Genomic DNA, 12500 nt, shown 5'->3' with positions numbered 1-12500 from the left:
GAAATGGAGGTGGATTAGGAGGAGAAGTGTCATTCTGGCTGGAAGGGAGGGAAACACACAAACACATGGAGCACAGTTTAAACTGAGCCTCAGCCAGACTTCCAGTTAATGGAACTCTTAACTAGGAGAGGATCAACTTTAAACAAACCCAGACAGAACTTTAAAAATCACATTCAAATACTTTAACCTTGAAATCTGCCCTTGCCAAAGCGCGAGACTGCTTTTTTCTTCCTCTGTTAAATGTTTGAATGTTTGATAGTTTCAGGTCTATAGCAGAACCCGCGCGGGAATTAATGTCATTCATATGCCCCGCGGAAATTACTTTTCAAATGCATATCATCTAAAACATGCAAATGAGGCTGACTTTATGCTCCCTGTTTAATATGAATTATCATTTTGTGAATACCTATTATTACTGCATTTCTCCAATTATATTGTTCTTTTTTTCCCACTTCTGCATACGGACAGGAGCGTGCGCGCGCACACACACACACACACACACACACACACACACACACACACACACACACACACACACAGACACACACACACACACACACGCACACACACACACAGACACACACACACACACACACACACACACACACACACACACACACACAGACACACACACACACACACACGCACACACACACACACACACAAACACACGCGCGCACACACACACACACACACACACACACACACACACACACACACACACACACACACACACACACACACTCACACACACACGGTTTGTGATGGTATTTCTTTGTGATGTGTGTATTTTAATGAGGAGTAATAAGGATGGTAACGACCCAGTCCACTCCTCTTCCTCTTCTCCCGTCGCGGCATGGGAAATGATTGGGGTGAAGAGGATGGGTGTCAGGTTCTGATTTAAAAACTAAATACACCAAAGTTTCACGGATGGAACGCAATTGTATCGTCCAAAACCATTTTCTTTAAGTACAAATGAAAATAAGACATGCAATACAAGTTGTTCTTGTTGAATTCTGAATTAGCCAAGTGAAATATTAATGTGTTTTAAAAGTGAACAGCGCATGTTTATCTTTCAGCCCTCGCTGCTTCTGATAGAGGCGTCAGCAGGGAAGTGAATGCCCTTGTCTGAGACCAAGTGTTTCTTTTATTTTTTCTGCATTGAATTGAAGGCATCCTTTTTCAAACAAATTCCTCTTTTCATTTATTTATATTGCAGCATAAATTATTCTATTAATATTAGTATGTTCCAAATGAGTAATAATTCTCTTGGTGTTAGCGCTACTCCTGTTCATTAGCATGTCACTTTAACAAAGATTTTTCTTTCTCTTCTAAATGATAAAAGAGACATTTTTTAATGCAATGAGAACCGCCTTAGAAAGAATTAATATTTTAGTTTTGCTCCAAAAGACAAAACATGGAGAAAAGAGAGAAAGAATCACAGGAAACTAACAATGACCAGATTAACAATAAAGACTAGCAGTACAAACTGAGTCTGGTTGTTCTGCTCTTACCCTTTGAGGTGTAAAATAACAGCAATAAACATAGTGTGTGTGTGTGTGTGTGTGTGTGTGTGTGTGTGTGTCTGTGTGTGTGTGTGTGTGTGTGTGTGTGTGTGTGTGTGTGTGTGTGTGTGTGTGTGTGTGTGTGTGCGTGAGCGTGTGTGTGTGTGTGTGTGTGTGTGGATATCATCTAGTCCTAGCACTTTTTGGATGTGGTGTGTGAATAAATTAATGCTGTGATGCCTTGGACGAAGTTCAAAAGTACTAAAATTCAATTAATTTGAAAGTGGACATGCTATCGTTTTCCCCGCATGTCTCCTTTAAAGTCTACCCTGTTTTTATTACGGACTTATTCAATTACATTTGATTAAACCCTCTCTGATCCAATCTATTAATTAACTGGGAAATGCAAAGTGGCTGACTTGAAAGCAGATGTATAAAATTATATCATGTCCATTTTTTTCATTCTTTTTTTTTTACGTCCTCGTTTTGTAATTCCGTTTCAGCACTTTATAAAGACATGTTGCTGCTCGTTTCCAGGTGGAATTAAATCTGTGTATTTGTTTTATCTACCTAGTAACCATTTTGATTGTGTAAATAAAAATCTGTTTTTGCCTCAGGCATTTGACAAGCACAATTACAGTAATTCATATAGCTAAATACAGTCTTGTTTCCACAATAATAAAACAAATCAAAACGCCCAGAATTGGACATAGTATTCCTACAGAAATAATTAAAGGTTGATTCATCTGTGTAATTGAGTTTACAAGGTTGTCATAGTGGAATGTGTAGGATATCCAGGTCAACATTTGCAGGGGGATCTGATGACTCCACAAGGCTGAGAGAAGGCTAACTCAATGTTTCACACAAGTGATCCATTCATACAGCAGACCTTGTATTGGACTGGGGGAAAGATCATATCACACTGCTTGTTCCACATGGAGATATATGTTGCATATATGGAAGGCTGTGACAACATTTAGAACAGCACATGTATTTCCTGACAGACCAATGTGTGTGTCGGTTACTTAGACAACAAGCAGAGACAGACCTTATACCCTGAAACAGTGGAGGGATTCAGTTTGGTGTAGAAGCCTCCTGTTGTATAACTTAACGTGGAGAGAGCTTTCTTCAGAGAGAAACAAAATGAAACACACTTTGACTAGAGTGACATGCACACACACACACACACACACACACACACACACACACACACACACACACACACATACAACGACCGTGGCAGAGACCCACTGTAACGCAGGATGAATTACTACCACCCATCTGAATCTTTTGATTCATGTGACACCTGTCACTCTCCGAATGCTGTGATACACACACACACACGCACACACACGTCAGGATCTTTCCCTGTCTCTGTGCTGTGTCAGGAAGACAGAAGCAGAGAGCAGGGCGGATGTTTAGGCACGAGGAAGACAGACTCACGTACAACTATCACTCATCCCTTCCTTTATTTCTCTTTCCTCTCTTCTTCCTCACTGTTCATTTTAGGTGTAATAAGTATCATTTTGTTTTGACACCACAGAGGTCTGGATAAGCGCTTTGATTGAGTACCACAGGGCCCTCCGTTTAACCTCTCCTCGTTTTCACCATCACACCCTCCTCCCCCGTCTCAGACCACCCGTCATCCCCTTCTCTTTCCCTTCTTCCCCCTCCCTTACCACCCTCTCACCCCTATAGTCATTCCCCTTAACTCACCCCTCTCCCTCTCTCTCTCTCCATCTGAAGGTCATTCTAATACAGGTATCTCATAGGACCTAGCTGCTAATTGCTTAGCGGTGCGCTAGCTGGTTTCTGATGGTAAGAAAGAAACCACTTCTGTTCTCTTTCTCTCCCATTCTCTCTCTTTCTCTCTACCTATTTTTTCTCTCTCTCTCTACCCCCTCTAACCTCTGTTCCGCCATGTTAAATACAATCAGGGTATTAGCACTGTGGAGTGTCATACGCTGCCCTTACCCCCTAACACTGGAGAGAGAGGGAGGGGGAGAGGGAGGGGGAGAGAGGCGGGAGACAGAGGGGATTATTCATCCTCATGATCACAGGATGATGTTTAACCGGCCGATATCTTGACCCCTATTCCTCACACACACACACACACACACACACACACACACACACACACACACACACACACACACACACACACACACACACACACACACACACACACACACACACACACACACACACACACACACACACACACACACACTCACAATCATAACCCTCAATTCTTCCGACTCGTGATTTTGCCTCAGATAAATGAGGTGTGTGAGAGGCCTGCTCCTTCTCCAAATATTTGTCTGAGTGTGTATGTGCATGCATCATGTGTGTGTGACCATGTGTATGTGGAGATCTCTACTTTTAGACAGCAGTCTATGGGGCAGGCTGGTAAATCACTTACTGCACTCTAAAAAGAGGGGTCGGCATGGAGGCAGGAGTGTATGTTTGCCCCGGTCACTCACACACACACGGAGCGATCTCATCGGTGTGGAATGTGGTGTGTGTTTACCTATGGCTCCTAAACCCACCTGACTGAGAGTTCTAATCTTTATGGGCTCGGCAAACAGGGACTTTGTCTTCACAGAACCACAGACTCACACACACACACACACACACACACACACACACACACACACACACACACACACACACACACACACACACACACACACACACACACAGACACAGACACAGACACACACACACACAGACACAGACACAGACACACACACACACACACACACACACACACACACACACACAGACAGACATGCCCAGACAGCCTCAGCACCATATGTCCTGGCCTGACTGTAGGTTGTGGCTCGGTGTGTTTTTAATATTGCCTTTTTATTATTGTCTCCTTCGGTTCAAGACACTCCTCCTCTAGCTGGGCTCCTTTCCCTCTCCCTCCTTCTCTACCTCTCCTATTCCCCTGTCTCTCTCCTCTCTCTGTCAGGTTGATCCCTGGCCATGATCATTGAATTGTTCTTTATCTACAGTAGATGAATATTGGGAAATGGGAGAGGATGGGTGAGGAAATGGGAGAGGATGGGAGAGGAGGGGATGGGAGAGGAGGAGATGGGTGAGGAGATGGGAGGGGATGGGAGAGGAGGATATGGGAGAAGAGGGGATGGGAGAGGAGGAGATGGGTGAGGAGATGGGAGGATATGGGAGAAGAGGGGATGGGAGAGGAGGGGATGGGAAGGGATGGGAGAGGAGGAGATGGGAGAGGAGCGGATTGGAGGGGAGGGACGGGAGGGAGAGGAGGAGATGGGAGAGAGAGGACGAGATGGGAGAGGAGGGGATGGGAGAGGAGGAGATGGGAGAGGAGGAGATAGGAGAGGAGGTGATGGGAGAGGAGGAGAGGGGAGTGAGAGGAGGGGATGGGAGGGGAGGAGAGGGGAGAGGAGGGGATGGGAGAGGAGGCGATGGGAGGGGAGGGGATGGGAGAGGAGGAGATGGGAGGGGAGGGGGTGGGAGAGGAGGAGATGGGAGGGGAGGGGATGGGAGAGGATGAGATGGGAGGGGAGGGGGTGGGAGAGGAGGAGATGGGAGAGGAGGTGATGGGAGAGGAAGGGATGGGAGAGGAGGGAATGGGAGAGGAGGGGAGAGGAGGGGATGGCATGGGAGAGGAGGAGAGGGGATGGGGAGACACACACAGGGGAACTGTTCTTAGACTGGAGGTTCAGCTTAAAATGTGATGCTCACACACTACTCCAGTTGTTGGCAACAAGCAACAAAACCGTCTCCCTAGGGGATTTTTTTGGGGCCCCCCAAAGTTTGTCGTAAAAATTTTTTTGGGCCATCCAGGAAGCCCAAAAAGCAAATCAGCAAAAAAATGGTTTAATTTGGAAATCTGATTAGAAGTATTCCCGCGTTTGATCGTGTCTCAATGTAATGAAGGTATGAAATTATTGTTATTTCTCTTTTTTTGGCTTAGTTGTGGTCAATTTGCAGTTTACAAATGATTATAATTATGTTCTGACCCCGACCATCCAAAAATTGTCCCGTGGCTGAATCTAGTTGCCTATCCCCGCTCTACTCCAACTGTCTGATTGGCATTATAGGCTGTGAGCTGTGTGTAGTTCCAAGAAGTAGTTAAGCCTGTATGTTAGACTAGATCAGCTGGGTAGGCGCTGGGAAGGGGCCAGGTCTGTCTGTCTCTCTCTAGGCCTGAGGCCCTTTGAAGCTGCCCAGCCAGCTTGAATATTCTTGGCCCGTAGCTCTCTGCTCTCTCCTGTCTGTCTGGGGGCTAATGCAGCTCACCTGCTAGCACTGGATACAGGCCAGCCAGAGCTAGCATTAGCTTAGCCATGCACCAAAGGCTAACTTGCTAGTGTTGGAGAAGGGGCCAGAGCAGCCCGAGACAGGTAGCCTTAACCAGACATATAGCAAGCTAAAGGCAACTAGCAACCACTCAACTGGGCTGAACGAAAGGATATCCACTCTGTAGCAGAGGAGGAAAGAAAAGAGAGAGATAGAGGGGGAGAAGGGGGGAGAGAGAGATGTCTGAATAAAGAGAGAGAGGGTGAGGGAGAGAGAGATGTCTGAATAAAGAGAGAGAGGGTGAGGGGGAGTGAGAGATGTCTGAATAAAGAGAGAGAGGGTGAGGGGGGAGAGAGAGAGAGATGTCTGAATAAAGAGAGAGGGTGAGGGAGAGAGAGATGTCTGAATAAAGAGAGAGAGGGTGAGGGGGGAGAGAGAGATGTCTGAATAAAGAGAGAGGGTGAGGGAGAGAGATGTCTGAATAAAGAGAGAGAGGGTGAGGGGGGAGAGAGAGAGATGTCTGAATAAAGAGATAGGGTGAGGGAGAGAGAGATGTCTGAATAAAGAGAGAGAGGGTGAGGGGGAGAGAGAGATGTCTGAATAAAAAGAGAGGGTGAGGGAGAGAGAGATGTCTGAATAAAGAGAGAGAGGGTGAGGGGGGAGAGAGAGAGATGTCTGAATAAAGAGAGAGGGTGAGGGAGAGAGAGATGTCTGAATAAAGAGAGAGAGAGGGTGAGGGGGAGTGAGAGATGTCTGAATAAAAAGAGAGAGGGTGAGGGGGAGTGAGAGATGTCTGAATAAAGAGAGAGAGGGTGAGGGGGAGAGAGAGATCTCTGAATAAAAAGAGAGAGGGTGAGGGGGAGAGAGAGATGTCTGAATAAAGAGAGAGGGTGAGGGGGAGTGAGAGATGTCTGAATAAAAAGAGAGACGGTGAGGGGGAGTGAGAGATGTCTGAATAAAAAGTGAGAGGGTGAGGGGGAGAGAGAGATGTCTGAATAAAGAGAGAGAGGGTGAGGGGGAGTGAGAGATGTCTGAATAAAGAGAGAGGGTGAGGGGGGAGAGAGAGATGTCTGAATAAAGAGAGAGGGTGAGGGGGAGTGAGAGATGTCTGAATAAAGAGAGAGGGTGAGGGGGAGTGAGAGATGTCTGAATAAAGAGAGAGAGGGTGAGGGGGAGTGAGAGATGTCTGAATAAAGAGAGAGAGGGTGAGGGGGAGTGAGAGATGTCTGAATAAAGAGAGAGGGTGAGGGAGAGAGAGATGTCTGAATAAAGAGAGAGGGTGAGGGAGAGAGAGATGTCTGAATAAAAAGAGAGAGGGTGAGGGGGAGTGAGAGATGTCTGAATAAAGAGAGAGAGGGTCAGGGGGGAGAGAGAGATGTCTGAATAAAGAGAGAGGGTGAGGGAGAGAGAGATGTCTGAATAAAGAGAGAGAGGGTGAGGGAGAGAGAGATGTCTGAATAAAGAGAGAGGGTGAGGGAGAGAGAGATGTCTGAATAAAGAGAGAGAGGGTGAGGGGGGAGAGAGAGAGATGTCTGAATAAAGAGAGAGGGTGAGGGAGAGAGAGATGTCTGAATAAAGAGAGAGAGGGTGAGGGGGAGAGATGTCTGAATAAAAAGAGAGGGTGAGGGGGGAGAGAGATGTCTGAATAAAGAGAGAGAGGGTGAGGGGGAGAGATGTCTGAATAAAGAGAGAGGGTGAGGGAGAGAGAGATGTCTGAATAAAGAGAGAGAGGGTGAGGGGGAGAGAGAGAGATGTCTGAATAAAGAGAGAGAGGGTGAGGGGGGAGAGACAGAGATGTCTGAATAAAAAGAGAGAGGGTGAGGGAGAGAGAGAGATGTCTGAATAAAGAGAGAGAGGGTGAGGGGGGAGAGAGAGATGTCTTAATAAAGAGAGAGGGTGAGGGGGAGTGAGAGATGTCTGAATAAAGAGAGAGAGGGTGAGGGGGGAGAGAGAGATGTCTTAATAAAGAGAGAGGGTGAGGGAGAGAGAGATGTCTGAATAAAGAGAGAGAGGGTGAGGGGGGAGAGAGAGATGTCTTAATAAAGAGAGAGGGTGAGGGAGAGAGAGATGTCTGAATAAAAAGAGAGGGTGAGGGGGAGTGAGAGATGTCTGAATAAAAAGAGAGAGGGTGAGAGGGAGAGAGGGAGATGTCTGAATAAAAAGAGAGGGTGAGGGGGAGTGAGAGATGTCTGAATAAAGAGAGAGAGGGTGAGGGGGAGTGAGAGATGTCTGAATAAAGAGAGAGAGGGTGAGGGGGGAGAGAGAGATGTCTTAATAAAGAGAGAGGGTGAGGGAGAGAGAGATGTCTGAATAAAGAGAGAGAGGGTGAGGGGGGGAGAGATGTCTGAATAAAGAGAGAGAGGGTGAGGGGGAGAGAGAGAGATGTCTGAATAAAGAGAGAGAGGGTGAGGGGGGAGAGACAGAGATGTCTGAATAAAAAGAGAGAGGGTGAGGGAGAGAGAGAGATGTCTGAATAAAGAGAGAGAGGGTGAGGGGGGAGAGAGAGATGTCTTAATAAAGAGAGAGGGTGAGGGGGAGTGAGAGATGTCTGAATAAAGAGAGAGAGGGTGAGGGGGAGAGAGGGAGATGTCTGAATAAAAAGAGAGGGTGAGGGGGAGTGAGAGATGTCTGAATAAAGAGAGAGAGGGTGAGGGGGAGTGAGAGATGTCTGAATAAAGAGAGAGAGGGTGAGGGGGGAGAGAGAAATGTCTTAATAAAGAGAGAGGGTGAGGGAGAGAGAGATGTCTGAATAAAGAGAGAGAGGGTGAGGGGGGGAGAGGGAGATGTCTGAATAAAAAGAGAGGGTGAGGGGGAGTGAGAGATGTCTGAATAAAGAGAGAGAGGGTGAGGGGGGGAGAGGGAGATGTCTGAATAAAAAGAGAGGGTGAGGGGGAGTGAGAGATGTCTGAATAAAAAGAGAGAGGGTGAGAGGGAGAGAGGGAGATGTCTGAATAAAAAGAGAGGGTGAGGGGGAGTGAGAGATGTCTGAATAAAGAGAGAGAGGGTGAGGGGGAGTGAGAGATGTCTGAATAAAGAGAGAGAGGGTGATGGGGAGTGAGAGATGTCTGAATAAAGAGAGAGACGGTGAGGGGGAGTGTACTGGTGTTTGGGTATTCCTGCTTTCCTCTAACCTGTTTTATTAAAACATCTTCTGTCTGCAGCTCAGAAATGACACACATCCTCTTTTCTTTCGTCCCGTTGACAGAGCAGAGGAGGAAAGAGGACAGGTAGTTGTACTGCAGTGTTGGTCTTTTGGGTGGTTGAGGACACACACACAGACACACAAACACACACACAGACACACCGAAATGTAATGCCAAGTGCAGCAGTGTGCCATGGCTACAGAGAGAGCCAGTGTGTGTGTCCCTGCGTGCATCTATGTGTGTGTCTCTCCAGAGCGGACCCCCCTCCTATAGAAGAGGAATGGAGGAGTCCTCAAGCTAAGCTGTCTTCAAGCGAGGATCTTTCCTTTACTGTCAGGACATTCCAGCCTGTCCTAATGTGGATCAGGGAGAGGTGAGGGAGGATAGGCAGGCTGAGAGGGGTGAGAGGGAAGGGTTGAGGCCTTTGATGGTGCTGGTAAAGGCAGGGTACAGGGGAAGTTCAGGGTGGAGAGGGAAATACGGGGTTGCATCTGGACAGAGACATTAGGCCATATGGACACACTATTCTCCCTCTCTCTTTATGACAAACACATATACACATACACACACATACAATGTGCACACACACACACAAAGCATAAAATCACCTGCCCTCTGGCCTACGGCATAGCTCACACAAACACACCCTGTCCTTCCTCTAGTGACTCAAACAAACAAACAGAGCCAGCACTCATTTATCTACACACACATATACACACACACACACCCACACACCACACACACACTCTCTCTCACAAACACTCCCAGCTCAGAAACCCAGTGTTTACAACAGAGAGTAGAGAAAACTGCATTCAAACAGAAAAGTGTTTATTTTAGATACGCATTTCGTGAATGCTCTCAGTTTAAGAAAAGATACAGGGAGTGCGACAACACAGTAGACTGGAGAGCAGAGCAACCTTCATGTTCACAGTAGACTGGAGAGCAGAGCAGAGCAGAGCAGAGCAGAGCAGCCTTCATGTTCACAGTAGACTGGAGAGCAGAGCAGAGCAGGGCAACCTTCATGTTCACAGTAGACTGGAGAGCAGAGCAGAGCAGAGCAGCCTTCATGTTCACAGTAGACTGGAGAGCAGAGCAGAGCAACCCTTCATGTTCACAGTAGACTGGAGAGCAGAGCAGAGCAGCCTTCATGTTCACAGTAGACTGGAGAGCAGAGCAACCTTCATGTTCACAGTAGACTGGAGAGCAGAGCAGCCTTCATGTTCACAGTAAACTGGAGAGCAGAGCAGAGCAGCCTTCATGTTCACAGTAGACTGGAGAGCAGAGCAACCTTCATGTTCACAGTAGACTGGAGAGCAGAGCAACATTCATGTTCACAGTAGACTGGAGAGCAGAGCAGAGCAGCCTTCATGTTCACAGTAGACTGGAGAGCAGAGCAACCTTCATGTTCACAGTAGACTGGAGAGCAGAGCAGCCTTCATGTTCACAGTAAACTGGAGAGCAGAGCAGAGCAGCCTTCATGTTCACAGTAGACTGGAGAGCAGAACAACCTTCATGTTCACAGTAGACTGGAGAGCAGAGCAGAGCAGCCTTCATGTTCACAGTAGACTGGAGAGCAAAGCAGAGCAGCCTTCATGTTCACAGTAGACTGGAGAGCAGAACAGAGCAGCCTTCATGTTCACAGTAAACTGGAGAGCAGAGCAGCCTTCATGTTCACAGTAAACTGGAGAGCAGAGCAGAGTAGCCTTCATGTTCACAGTAGACTGCACAAGGAGCTTTGTTTCAGTGGCCTGGAGGAGAGATAAAGGGAGAGAGAGAGAGATAGAGAGTGATAAAGGGGCAGAGATAGATAGAGAGGGATAAAAGGAAAGAGAGATATAGAGAGGGATAATGGGAGAGAGATAGATAGAGAGGGATAATGGGAGAGAGATAGATAGAGATGGATAAAGGGAGAGAGATAGATAGAGAGGGATAAAAGGAGAGAGATAGATAGAGAGGGATAATGGGAGAGAGATAGATAGAGAAGGATAATGGGAGAGAGATAGATAGAGAGGGGTAATGGGAGAGATATATATATAGATAGATAGAGAGGGAAATCAGAAAGAGAGATAGATATAGAGGGAAATCAGAAAGAGATAGATAGAGAGGGGTAATGAGAGAGAGATAGATAGATAGACAGATAGATAGATAGATAGATAGATAGATAGATAGATAGATAGATAGATAGATAGATAGATAGATAGATAGATAGATAGATAGATAGAGAGGGAAATCAGAAAGAGAGATAGATATAGAGGGAAATCAGAAAGAGAGATAGATAGAGAGGGAAATCAGAAAGAGAGATAGATAGAGAGGGAAATCAGAAAGAGATAGATAGAGAGGGATAAAGGGAGAGAGATAGATAGAGAGGGGTAATGGAAGAGATATATATAGATACATATAGAGGGAAATCAGAAAGAGAGATAGATAGATAGAGAGGGAAATCAGAAAGAGAGATAGATAGAGAGGGAAATCAGAAAGAGAGATAGATAGAGAGGGAAATCAGAAAGAGATAGATAGAGAGGGGTAATGGGAGAGAGATAGATAGATAGAGAGGGAAATCAGAAAGAGAGATAGATTTAGAGGGAAATCAGAAAGAGAGATAGATAGATAGAGAGGGAAATCAGAAAGAGAGATAGATAGAAAGGGAAATCAGAAAGAGAGATAGATAGAGAGGGAAATCAGAAAGAGAGATAGATAGAAAGGGAAATCAGAAAGAGAGATAGATAGATAGAGAGGGAAATCAGAAAGAGAGATAGATAGAGAGGGAAATCAGAAAGAGAGATAGATAGAGAGGGGTAATGGGAGAGAGATAGATAGAGAGGGAAATCAGAAAGAGAGATAGATAGAGAGGGGTAATGGGAGAGAGATAGATAGAGAGGGAAATCAGAAAGAGAGAGGGCATAGGCATAAAAAAAAAGTAGAGAGCTGGTGTGGCGATAGACAGAGAGAGTGAGCAAGAGGGCGTGACAGATGGAGAGAGATGTGGAGATGCGTTAGCACTGACCATATCCCCCCCCCCTTCCCAGTTCCCTGTATTAATAAGCAGCGTTGCTGGGAGCTGATGCAAGGCGGGGAAACAGCCATTCAGGGAGCAGTATAAATATTCCCACATGAGGCTTAACATGATAAAGACTTAATAACCCAGTAAGCTGCTGTAAACACACACACATACACACACACTCTTTAGCATGCACACACACATACACGACACACACGCCACAAATATACTTGCACACACATACAGGGAGGGGGAGGAGTTAACTGCAGGTGTGCAGGAGTTAAGCCAATCAGAGCTGTGCCTCAGAGAGGGGTCATTAGACTGCAGAACATGTTGAAAGAGGACTAGGGATGAGAGAGAAGACAAAGAAAAAAGGAAAAGTGAAGAAAGATTAAGGGAGAAAAAAATATTCAAACCAAACTGACATTGGGTTAGAATTTGGAGCCGAGGTAAGCAGGGGGATTACATTGTGTACCATCACATACTTTATTGTTGTAATATGTTGTTATCGTATAGTTGACTGAAGACTACAGTGTATTCCTGCTCATAAACAGTTTGTCAACAACA

General features: G+C 46.1%; 1 protein-coding gene across 12 annotated transcripts in view; it reads left to right on the top strand.

Moving 5' to 3' along the window:
* LOC110494414 (forkhead box protein P4) overlaps window positions 1–12500 on the top strand; it is a 167968-nt gene that overhangs the window by 39853 nt on the left and 115615 nt on the right. The window lies entirely within an intron of this gene.

This window comes from Oncorhynchus mykiss, chromosome 17 (genome assembly GCF_013265735.2).
Source record: "Oncorhynchus mykiss isolate Arlee chromosome 17, USDA_OmykA_1.1, whole genome shotgun sequence".
Classification (NCBI taxonomy): domain Eukaryota; kingdom Metazoa; phylum Chordata; class Actinopteri; order Salmoniformes; family Salmonidae; genus Oncorhynchus; species Oncorhynchus mykiss.
This window is presented reverse-complemented; position numbering and strand designations above follow the sequence as displayed.